Source organism: Vulpes vulpes, chromosome 13 (genome assembly GCF_048418805.1).
Source record: "Vulpes vulpes isolate BD-2025 chromosome 13, VulVul3, whole genome shotgun sequence".
NCBI lineage: Eukaryota > Metazoa > Chordata > Mammalia > Carnivora > Canidae > Vulpes > Vulpes vulpes.
In genome coordinates this window covers 91,886,982-91,897,079 of record NC_132792.1, presented here as the reverse complement: position 1 = coordinate 91,897,079, position 10,098 = coordinate 91,886,982, and positions in this window count along the sequence as shown.

The following is a 10,098-nucleotide window of genomic DNA, read 5'->3' as shown; positions in this document are numbered from 1 at the left end:
GCCATAATCCAACACCATAGGATTCATTCTAGTCTTCCCCCCCCCATACTTAGTTGTAATTTCTTTCTATAACACTGAGAACCTGGTTCCCACTATCATTCACTTTTTTTCATTCAGCTCTAGTATATATATAATGTAGTTTCAGAATTACTAACTCATAGCCCTATGAGAAATACATTTAACAACTAGAATATAGTATTTATGTAGTTCTTTTTGTGTTTAGCATTGCAATATCCCATCAAAGTATAGTGCCTGTTTTCCATACCTTCTTCGATAAGGTTATGCCATACATTTGTAATACAATCCAATTCATTGTCGCTGTCTATATTCTACCCGTCGAATCCCCTAACACCTGACTGATTATAATGCATGCAGTAAAGTTCACTATCTGATGTGCATTATGGATTTTGACAAATGCATAGTGTTTATACACTACCACAGTATCATACAGAACAGTTTTATCACTTTAAAAGTTTCATTGTGTGGCCCCTTTTTGGTCAACCACTTCCTTCATCACCAACCCTTGGCAATCTCTATTATCTGTTTATACAGTTTTGTTTTTTCACTCCTTACCAGTGGGAATGCAAAATTGTACAGCCATTCTGAAAGAGTTAGTTTGGCAGGCATATATTTATAAAATTAAATGTACATTTACCATACAACATAGTAATCTCAAACCTACATATTTATAGTCGAGTGAGTTAGACTTTAATATGATCACAAAAACCCAAGACAAAGTTGAAAGGGTATTTGGGGAAGTGATCCTAAGGAATAGGAGTTGGTGTGAATAGTAAAAGTAAAGCAGCATAAGAAGCCAAGTAGAAAGGGAAGTGGGCGGGGGGTGGGGGTGACAGGGTGATGGGCACTGAGGGGGGCACTTGATGGAATGAGCACTGGGTGTTATTCTATATGTTGGCAAATTGAACACCAATATAAAATAAATTTATAAATTAAAAAAAAGAAGCCAAGTTGAGTCAAGTGTACATTTTAAAGCTAGTCATTGCTGTGGGTAAGGGAAGCTCAATTCTACTAGGAACTTTATGAAACACTGTTGAAATTACTAATTATTGGAATTATCTGCCTGAAAGACATAAGGGGATGAACTGATCACTAGTTTACACTGATCAAAGGTTGCTTTGTAGCGTGTAAACCCCTTTGCACTCCCAGAAGTACAGGCCAGGAGGCAAGATACGTAGCACCAGGAAAGTGAGATGCTCCTCTGTGGATCTGGTGGTTGCAACAGTAGCTGGAATTAAATACCTGGCCAGAGGATACCTGCCCTTTATATTGAGGATATTCAGTATCATATTCTAAATAGCTATTACCCAAATGCCATCTGGGCCTCTTCTTTCTTACTTCCTTCTCCAAACAATGTCTGTTCCTGCTGATATACTGATTTAGTTTTCTCATTTACATTTCAAATGCATTCAACAAAGTTAACCAAATTGATCACACTTCTTGGTTAAAACATTTCCTTCTGTGGCTTTTCTGACAATTTTTTTCTGATTTTATCCTTCTTTCCTGGCTTTTTCTTCCAAATTTCTTTTCCAGCTCCCTGCTGCTTTCATACCTTTATACAGGATATATTCAGTTACTTGGGCCTTGGTCTTACTTTTCTCTTTTTATAATACAAATCTGGTTCTTTCTGTTTCTGTCAACTTCCTTTCGGTCTCACACATTTTATCCATACTGTTTTCTTTAACTAGAGAACACTTTTACCTGGCTAGTGATAACCTGGCTAATATGGCTAGTTTACTCCCTGCTTTTTCCCATAAGAGCCTGTAATTTGTGTGTGTGTGTGTGTGTGTGTGTGTGTGTGTGTAATTAACATATTTCTCTTGACTAATGTATTAATTGCACAATCTTTCTACATTATCTTTTCTACTAGCCTCTTAGTTCTTTACAGATTGAAGTGGTAACTCCCTTGCTTCTGTGCCTTGATTCCACAATAATTCAGCACATGAAAATCTCAATAAATCAGATTAATAAATTCAAAGAGTCATACCTATGACTAGATATTTGATATTTAAATGTAGTGACTTATTTCTCTGATAATTTAATTTCCCAAATATTCTCCCTCTGCAGAGAGCTGACATATAAATTTCATTGCCATTAGTTATATTCTCTTCTTTAATGAGTCTATTAGCCTTGGGTGTTATTATTTTATTCCTTTAAAATGACCAATGGAAATAGTTTCTTGGCCTGGATACTTGTTCAAAAACTGTTATACTGTTCTAACTTACATTTCAATTTTCCCAACTCCATGAAAAATACTTATTTCTAGATATTCAGAAAGAAATCATTTTCTGCTCCATCTTCTCTAATTGCAGGAAAAGAAATGCTTTGGGCACTATTGATTGACTCAGCGATATAAAAAACCAAGGATGTTATTAGGTCACATTTCTTCCTTGCTCCTATTCTTATTGTAAATTTTATTATTATTTAACTTTACCAATGTTTATGACAATTACATTCTCTCTTGCAGCCATAGTTCCCATTGCATTTATCTTAATTTAATATTTGAATGATTCATTTGCTCAACATCAAAGCAATTCACCATGGCTCTTACATTCATTAACTCTTCATTTTGATTCATCTTTTTACTAGATACAGACCATCATTAAATATATATATATATATATATATATATATATATATGTATACATACATATATACATATATATATTTAAAAGATTTATTTACTTGAGAGAGAGAGAGCTGGGAGGAAGGGCAGAGAGAGAGGAAGAAAGAATCTCAAGCAAACTCCTTGCTGAGTGCAGAGCCCCATTAGGGGCTCAGTCTCACAACCCTGAGATCATGACCTGAGCCAAAACCAAGAGTCAGTTGCTCAAATGACTGAGCCACCCAGTCACTCCCAAATATATTCCTTAATCGAACATGTACATGGGCATTTTAGTCTCTAAATCCTTCCATGCTTAAGAATGTCTGAATACACATTTCAATGACATCTTTACTAAGTATTATAGTCTTGGATTATATTTTGTCTCACAAATGTGTAGATATGGTTCTATTGTGTTGTATTTTTGAATATGGTTGTGGAAAGGTCTTGAAGCCTGCCTACAGTTTTTCCCTTTGGTCATATAATTGCTTACTGCATGAAGGTATAAAGAATTATTTCTTTCTCCTTCAAGTTCAATAATTTAACCAAGATGTGACTCAGAACCTATTGCTGCATAACAGTTTTTCTGAGATGATAGCATGATCTTTAAAGCATCAGCATCTTTTTTCAAACTTTAAAAAAATCATGAAATATAACACATATAAAAAAGTATGGAATAGTTAACTTTACCCCAGGATTTCTTATTTTCCATATATTCACATAGGGATGATCTATTCTAACACAAAAAGTACTCAGGAATTCTCATTCTCATTCTTACAAGAAAAAAATATGAACAAGCTGAAAACAGAAAATCCTAGCTCCATAAGAGAACTGAGGCCATAGGGCAAAGTGCTGCCTCTAAAACTGGAGAGGCAAGGAGATGCAAAGAATCACACTTACTGGGAGCAGAAACCTCTTGAAGCAGTCACCATTAGGAACACTTAAACAGAAAATGACAGACTGCTGGAACCTGAGTATGGACAAGCTCAAACTGGTCTCCTAAGGGTCCATTATTGATGGATTCCATACTTTTGTATGTTTTATCTTCAGGAGCCCCAGCTTGTTCTCTATGAGAACAAGGGCTATGTGAAGATGAGAGCAAAATCTCTCATGTCTCCATCAGATAGAGAGGGAAAAGTAACCACCTAGAAGTCCACCTGGAGGAGGGGAGTAACCATTTTTCAATATGCTCCCAGTTGTGTTATGCTCTCCATAAATGCCCATCCTTAGGCAAAATTATGTTCCAGAAAGAAACTAATGTGAGGAGAGGGAAATGCTAAATTCCAACTCCAGCCAGCCTTCTTATTTCATGTAAGTGGAGGAAATAATGGAGAAACATTTGTAAATGTTATAACCTAAAAAATGTGCTCATTAAAAGACTGACCTCATCATAAGATTACAGAATATTTCATAACTAAGAAAAAATAGACAAGATACCAATTACTAATATCAAACATGAAAGAGGAGCCATCACTACTGACCCCATGGGTAATCAAATGATAAAAAAAGAATATAATGAAGAATTTTATCTTCACAAAGTTGATCTAATGACTAAACTACCCAACTTCAAGGCTTATTATAAAGCTACTTATTATAAAGTTACAGTAATAAGATGGTGATACTGATAAAGGAATAGACAAACACATCAATGGAACAGAATAAAGAGCACAGAAATAGACCTACACAAATATAGTCAGCTAATCTTTGATAAAAAGCAAAGGCAATTCAATGGAGAATTCAACAGATAGAGCAAGAAAAATTGGACATCCTCATGCCAAAACAATGAATCCAGACAGACCTTTCATCTTCCACACAAATTAACTCAAAATTGATCATAGAACTAAATGTCAAACACAAAACTATAAAACTTTGAGAATAGAATCTAGCAGTAACTCTATGTGACCTTACATTTGGCAACTAGCTTTTAAATACAACACCAAAGCATAGTCCATGAAATAAAAATATTGATAATTTAGGCTTCATTAAAATTAAAATTGTTGCATTTCTATACACCAATAATGAAGCAATAAACAGAGAAATTAAGGAATCAATCCCATTTATAATTGCACCAAAAACAATAAGATAGCTAGGAACAATCCAATCAAAGAGGTGAAAGACCCACACTCTGAAAACTCTAAAACACTGATGAAAGAAGCTGGAGATGACACAAAGAAATGGGAAAGCATTCCATGGTCATAAATTGGAAGAACAAATATTGTTAAAATATCTATACTATCCAAAGCAATCTTCACATTTAATGCAATCCCTGTCAAAATGCCACCAGTATTTTTCCACAGAGCTAAAACAATCTTAAAATTGGTATGGAACCACAAAAGATCTTAAATAACCAAAGGACCTTGAAAAAGAAAAGTAAAGCTGGAGCCATCACAATTTAGGGCTTCAAGTTGTTTACAAAGCAATAGTGATAAAAACAGTATAGTACTGGCACAAAAATAGACAAATAGATCAATGGAACAGAATAGAAAACCCAGAAATGAACCTACAAGTATATGGTCAATTAATCTTTGGCTAAGCAGGAAAGAATATCTAATGGAAAAAAGTCTCTTCAACAAATGATGTAGGGAAAACTGGACAGCAACACACAAAACATGAAACTGGACTACTTTTCTTACACCATAACCCAAAATAAATTCAAAATACATTAAATACCTAAATGTGAGTCTTGAACTCCTAAAAATTCTAGAAGAGAACACAGTCAGTAACCTTTCTGATATCCACCATAGCAACTTCTTTCTAGATATGCTTCCTGGGCAAGGGAAACAAAAGCAAAAATAAACTATTGGGACTGAAAAAAAAACAACAACAACAAAAAAAACCCCTTTTGCACAACAAAGGAAATCATCAACAAAACTAAAAGGTAACCTATGGAATGGGAGAGGGTATTTTCAAATAACATGTCTGATACAGGGTTAGTATCCAAAATATATAAATAACTTATAAAACTCAACACCCCAAAAATGATTAATCCAATTAATAATGAGCAGGAGACATGAAAAGACATTTTTCCAAAGAAAAAATACAGATGTCCAACAGACACATGAAAAGATGATCTATATCAATCATCATCAGAGAAATACAAGTCCAAACTACAATGAGATATTACCTCATACCTTTCAGAATGGCTAAAGTTTAAATATGTCATTTTATAAATATTTCAGTTTAAGGATATGAGTTGTATCCAATTTGAGAATATTATGATAAAGCTTGCTCTAAACATTCATGTTCATGTCTTCTAATGTAAATATGCGTTCCTGTCTGCATGGTATATATTTCAGAGTGGTTATCTGAGTCATGAGTAATAAGTTTTTTAACTTTACTAGACCATGACAGTTTTCCAAAGTGGGTTTATCAGTTTATACTCCCAGTAGTATATGCCTGTTCTCACTGCTTCACATCCTCCCAAATATTTGATACTGTTTGACTTAATTTTATCTATTCTGGCAGATGTGTAGTGGTATCCCATTGTGATTTTAAGTGTATTTTCCTGGTTATTAGTTAGATTGAGAATCTGTCATTTTTTTTCTTTTTAGCCATTTTGTTTTTCTCCTTTTGAACAAAGTCCCTAATCAAGTATCCTCCATTTTCCCTTTGGGTAGCCTGTCTCTTTCTCACTGATTTGTAGGAGGGTTTCAATATAAACCATTTCTCTGTTATGTGTGTAGCACACATTGTATATCTCACCGTTGCAGCTAAAAATGTCTCCACCTACATTTCTTTATCGTGGCCTGCTTTGCTTCTTACTTTATAATCTCTTATAATGAGGAGAGATTCTTAATTTTAATGTTGTTAATTTATAAATCATTTTTCTAATGAATACTTTTTATGTTTTCAGGAAAGAATTGTATGTAAAGTTCATGCAGTTGTTTTCTAAAAAGCTTTATTTTTTAACTCGTCTTTCACATATATAATTCCCCTAAACTGATCATTTACCTGACTGGTTTACCAATTCTCTGATGCCATTTCACAATTTATGAAAAAGATCATTATGTATATTCTTGGACTTTTCCTTCTGTCCCATTGTCTTGTTCTTTAATCTTCATGACAACATGAACATGGATTTTTTCTCTCCTTCTACCCTCTCTCTCCATAGCTTAATTACAGAATGGTATATTTATAATAATTTTTAGTACCTAGTATAGCAAGCATGTATATGTTGTTTTTCTTCACGACTGTCTCAGATTTCCTTAGCCTTTTGCCATCTCTGTATAATCTTTGAATATTTTTTTCATTCTATGTGTTCTTTCTATTCACTAACTGATATTTTACTGAATCATTCTTATATGGATTCCATATTTGTTGACTTTCTGTTTTTAGTTTCACTTTATTTTTTCTGCATTCACCTTAACTTTTATAAAATTTTCCCCTATATCATTTATTTGTTTTTCAGTTGTGTTCATTCCATTATTTGCTTAGAAATACTTTTTCCTTCTCAAATGATGATTAATCCATACATTTTTCTCTGTCCTCATGTCATTTTCTTATTCTTTTACTTCATCTTTGAGCTCCTATTATGATTTTGAAGTGTAATCCATTTTTGTTATTATATAGCTCTCTGATAGGAGGATGGAGTACTTTTTTTTTCTGTTCTTAATCTTATCTCTTTTATTGCTATACTTTTACCATACTGAATTTCTTTTCTTTTCTTTTCTTTCTTTTTTTTCTTTTCTTTTCTTTTCTTTTCTTTTCTTTTCTTTTCTTTTCTTTTCTTTTCTTTTTTTCTTTTCTTTTCTTTCTTTTCTTTTCTTTCTTTTCTTCTTCTTTTCTTTTCTTTTCTTTTTCTTTCTTCTCTTTCCTTTCCTTTCTTTTTAAACTTTTTTTTGCTTTTGTCTTTCTTTTCTTCCTTCCCAAAAAAGTGTTATTATATTTAGCATACTTAATACATTTATCTACTTTCCATGGTCATTTTTAAATCTTTTTTTTTTAAAGATTTTATTTACGTATTCATGAGAGACACACAGAGAAAGGCAGAGACACAGGCAGAGGGAGAAGCAGGATCCTTGCGGGGAGCCTGATGTGGGACTGGATCTCAGGACTCTGGGATCACGACCTGAGCTGAAGGCAGACACTCAACCACTCATCCCAAAGTCATTTTTATTTTTTTTATTTTTTTTAATTTTTTAAAAATTTTTATTTATTTATGAGAGAGAGAGAGAGAGAGAGGCAGAGACACAGGCAGAGGGAGAAGCAGGCTCCATGCACCAGACGCCTGACGTGGGATTCGATCCCGGGTCTCCAGGATCGTGCCCTGGGCCAAAGGCAGGCGCCAAACCGCTGCGCCACCCAGGGATCCTCAAAGTCATTTTTAAAACTTATACTCAATATGGATAGCTCTTCTCAGGGTTTTTACATGATCTGTTATTGTAGGTGACTTATGTCCTCTCCCAGTGCTTTTAAGACTGTTTTCTCTTCTGAGCTCCAGTCTGAAGGCTAGATACTCCTATATTACTTCTGCCTTCTGATAGCAAGGCATATTGAAAAACCCTGTTGGGTACTACATGGCCCTGTCTTCCTAAATTTAAAATACCTAGTCTGTGTTATCCCTCCTAAGATTCAGTGGGCTAGTCTATCCTGTGGTTTATTCTGTCTCTCTGGGGACAGAGTCTAAGATTCATTCCTTTTCATATAGAGGATCCTTGTAGTCTTAGTGAATTCACTGTCTGCTGCAATCTGCTATATTTTTCTCTTTTCCTTTCCCCCCATTTTCCTTAACATCATTGTCTATTATTTCAGAATAAGACAAAGAAAAATATAAATTTTCCCAGTTTATGTTATTTTTTATTGACCTGTCTTTGAATTCATTATCTTCTCTTTTGTCCAGTCTGCATTTAAATACAATACACCAAGTTCTGAATATTAAATAGTATGTTTTAATTATATGGTCTCATTCATTTGGGAAATATAAAAATTAATGAAAGGGAATAAAGGGAAAGGAGAGAAAATGAGTGAAAATTCAGTGAGGGTGACAAAACATGAGAGACACCTAACTCTGGGAAATGAACAAAGGGTAGTGGAAGGGAAGGTGGGTAGGGGGTTGGGGTGACTGAGTTACAGGCACTAGGGGGGAACTTGGCAGGATGAGCACTGAGTGTTATGCTATATGTTGGCAAATTGAACTCCAATAAAAAATTTTAAAAAATAGTATGTTTTAGTTTTAGAATGTTCATATAATTCACTTTTATAAGTTCCACATTTCTATTAAAATCCTTCATTCTTTCTTCTGTTTATCCTTCTTTTCCTCAATTTTCTTTAACATAATTAGTCATAGTCATTTAAAAGTCCTTGTCTGCTAATGCAGTTGTGAGTCTACATCTATTATGTGACTTTCCTCTTGATTATTCATCATATTTACTTTCATCTTCACGTGTCTGGTAAAGTTTGACTGAATACTAAACATTATGTATAAATGGAGTAGAGGCTGTAAGTAATATCTTCCTTCAGACAGGGTTCTCTTTTTTTATTTATTTTGCAGATGGGGTGACAGATTGATTCCCTCAATCTAATAGGAAATTGACATGGATCAGAGCTAAATTGTAATGTCAGTAATATTTGCTCTACCACGCTTAATCCTTGATCTTCAGGTTTAGGCACTACTACACATCTGTGGACAATCCAGAGGCTCTCTATCTAACTTTCTGGAAGAATTTGGAAGATCTACCTCTCTGACATCCATCTTCAAAATCTTATAAATGCTTTGACTGCCAGCCATTCTTTTTCCTAATCATTTCAAATTCTTGTAGGAATTCTCTTTTAAAGATTTTACTTATTTATTTTTTAGAGAGAAAGAGTACAAGCAGGGGAAAGGACAGAGGCAAAGGGAGAAAAGATTCTCCATCAGACACCCTGTTCAGTGTAGAATTTGCTGAGGGGCTCAGTCTTATGACCCCAGAGCTCACAACCTGAGCCTAAATCAAGAGTGGCAACTCAACTGATTGAGCCACCCTGGTGCCCCTCACTATGCCTTTTAGACACAATAGGCCTAATTCCCTAACACTGTAGTAGCACCAGGATTCAGCAAATATCCAAAGAGGGAAATTTATGTTTGAATCCTCTTAAGTTTGCTGATTGTCACAGCAGCTACTTAGACACCTCTGTGTATAGCCTAGAGCACAGGAAATATCACAATGGCATATTATTAAATAATTCCTTTTTGTCTCTTCATTAAGTTGTGAACTTTTTGAAGGCAGAAACTATGACTTTTTCTCTATATTTTTAGAATATCAGGCACAATTTAGGCATTCCATAAATGTTTGTTGATGGATGAAATAAAATGCATGATCCTTATAAGAATCTCTCATTTTTATATATTTTGAATCCTAATCATTTTATTGGTCATATAAATGTAGCTGATCAATTTTATTTATTTGTAATTTATTTATATATTATTTATTAGTTATAACATTTATTAGTTATTCTAACTTTTCTCATTATAGGCCATTCTGTATGTTTTAATGTTCATT